Raw genomic sequence first — 2,908 nt, forward strand, 5'->3', positions numbered from 1 at the left:
ATGAATTCGGCAGTGCTGCCGAAATCATACCCCCCTATGTTAAATGCTTATTATTGAATCTAAACACTTGTGCTTTTTTGCAGATATTCTACAGAACCAGATGTGTCTCCAAAATGAGTTTATTTGGTCTCTGACCCAGCAAACTTGATATCATGGGGGGGGGGTATGAATTCGGCAGTGCTGCCAAAATCATACACCCTATATTAAATGCTTTTTATTGAATCTAAACACTTGTGCTTTTTTGCAGGTATTCTACGGGACGAGATGTGTCTCCAGAATTCTTCTTTTGTTTTTACCACATAATCATAAATCATAATTATTACAGGTCCTTCATGAGACAGAAGGGCTACAACGTGCCCAGATGGGCATATGACACGCTACCACATTCATTCCAACAGGATGGCAGTTACTGTGGGCCTTTTGTCCTGAAAGTAATTATGGATCATAATGCCATTTATGACTTTCTTTTCTTAGTGTAACACCAGAGGTAAACATTAATGGAGATGGTCATCTTGGATGGTAAAAGGATAATAATGATCCTGTTTTTTTTATAAAACTATTGAAATGAATGGTGAGTTAGCCCACCCGGCGAAATCGAGGCAATCTGTGGTCTAATTTTAACGGCTTGGCTATAGCCCAATACCAGTAACCAGACCAGCGATGAGCATAGCCAAAATAGCCTTAAAGGGGGCATATGATGCGATTTCAAGTTTTCCTTTCTCTTTGGAGTGTTGCAAGCTGATTGTGCATAGATAAGATCCCTGAAGTTGCAAAGACTAAAGTCTCAAAACCAAAGAGATATTCTTTATCAAAGTTAAGACTCTGCCACGCCCCCGTAAAACGGCTTGTTCTAACACGCCCCCACATATCTACCTCACTATGTGAAAATATTTGCATAATGTGGCCCAAATGTGCACCAAAGAAAGAAGGCGTGGTTTCAGTAAACGCAGTTAGTGTTGAAGCAGCCATGTCAGGGAGACGCTGTGTGTTTCTAGGCGAAAGCAAAAGCACTTTATTTGGCCTTCCAAAAGTAGATGCATTTAGGAATCTTTAAGATCACTTACAACAGAACAGCAATGCATTTTATGGACGACCATGTCGTGAACCTAGGAGAGGAGGTAATTCTGACTTTGCTATGACAATCTGGCGCTTCTGAATCAGCTACTGTTTTGTTATTAATTTAAGTATTTGCTATTGACTGTTCAAATGCAGAGTTTTGCGCATCATGTCTGTGTGTGTGTGAGAGAGAGAGAGAGAGAGAGACACATCACAGTGGAGTCAGCTGTCTTAACCGTGGCTTGTGTACTGCAAACACATACCAGCTTCATCACTGTGTCTGTCACGCGACTCTGTTCCCCTTTCGGGCTCTGTCTTTACATTTATTTTGAAAGATGAAGCTCGCGATTATGGTAAGGGGCGTTACATTTAAATCCCCCCCCCCCCACACACACACACACAAAAAGAAATCCATTATCTCGAAAGTCAAAATCTGGGTAATATTTGACGTACCTGAGGATTTAAAAACTCTGTGGACTTGTAGTCTGTTCCACTTTATTTTATCAGGCAAAGTCTTTTTTTTTAATAAACTTTGGACATTGTTGGGTGGCCAGTAGCAATAGATGTCCTGAGGAAAAAATTGTATAAATACATATTTTTAAAAAATCATTTGAGGATTAGATTTTTCAACAAAAAATGTTTAAAGATTTATCTCTTTTATTTACATATTCGGTTTTGATGTGCAAAATAGGAAGGATTGCATACATTCATTTTAACATTAATTTGGCAATACATTTCCTAAAATTTCCATTTGGTACAATTTTCACAAGTTTACTATGTAAATTTTTAAAAACAATTAGTAAAAACTCCAAACTGATCACCTTTGCAACACCGCTGGTCATTCTTTCAAAACCTGATTTCATACTTTAATTCCAGTTGAACTGTACATATTTCTTTACACATTTATGTTTGAAAGCACAATATGACTGTAATATCAAATTATATCAATTTAAAAACGTAAACCAGTGAGATTTATGTAGCAAATATGCACACGTCTAGGTCTTACCTGGTCTAATTTTTCTTTCCATGCATCAGGAATTACAGCTACACTGTGATCTGAGGTGAATTCCACAACTGAAAACATTCTTAAAGGCAAAGTATATGACTATTAAAAAATAAAAAAAGTCAGCTGTACATTAATAGTTTTTTTTATATACATAAATGTTACTTACACATGATATGTGTTTTAAAGATATAATCTGTTGATGTCTATTTGTCATGATTGTGAAGAATAGTCAAATAGACGACTCTTTGCCTCTGATCAACCTTGATTGCTCTTTTACACTGACTGACCTTTTCTTTTGGGATCATTTGTAGAACATTGTTCTTTTGGCACACGTATGCTCCAATTATTGACGATTCACAGGGCTCCATAAAGAGTGGAGATGTACAGGACAGGACTAGCGCAAATATCACTATGTTTGTTTTTGGCCTGATTTAGGTGACAATTAGAAAGAATCTTGTTGGCTGCTCTCCAGCGTCTCATATATTCTCTCCTGCCAACTTGTTTTTTGTTTTCCATTCTTAAAGATAAGACATTAATGGAATTTTAATAGACCCATGTCATTGTTTAATAGAAAAGACTTAAGACTTAACAATGTAATCTTACCTCAATGTGAAAACAGCCTGTTGAGCAAAGAAAAAGAAACAATATCAGAATAATTGATTTATTCCAACACTAGAAAAGATGTTACACTTAAACCTCCTGAGACCAATCAAAATACTAATTTAGACTAGGCAGATTTTGTTTTTACATTATGCGCATAATGTGACCTGCTACACAGGCCTGGATTCGCCATTGTCAGCACCACAAACAAATGACTTTTGTAATAATGAATGTTTTTTTATGTGT

At 36.6% G+C, this 2,908-nt stretch overlaps 1 long non-coding RNA gene across 1 annotated transcript; it reads right to left on the reverse strand.

Annotated features, from left to right (window-relative positions):
• Positions 1 to 1,580: 1,580 nt before the first annotated feature.
• LOC107733552 (uncharacterized) lies at positions 1,581 to 2,700 on the reverse strand. Its single transcript, XR_001639000.1, has 3 exons — positions 2,666 to 2,700; positions 2,063 to 2,141; positions 1,581 to 1,624 (listed from the first exon to the last, which is right to left on the reverse strand). It is a non-coding gene; the product is annotated as an uncharacterized LOC107733552 (long non-coding RNA).
• Positions 2,701 to 2,908: the final 208 nt, after the last annotated feature.

Source organism: Sinocyclocheilus rhinocerous, unplaced genomic scaffold (genome assembly GCF_001515625.1).
Source record: "Sinocyclocheilus rhinocerous isolate Xijiao unplaced genomic scaffold, SAMN03320098_v1.1 scaffold2054, whole genome shotgun sequence".
Lineage (NCBI taxonomy): Eukaryota > Metazoa > Chordata > Actinopteri > Cypriniformes > Cyprinidae > Sinocyclocheilus > Sinocyclocheilus rhinocerous.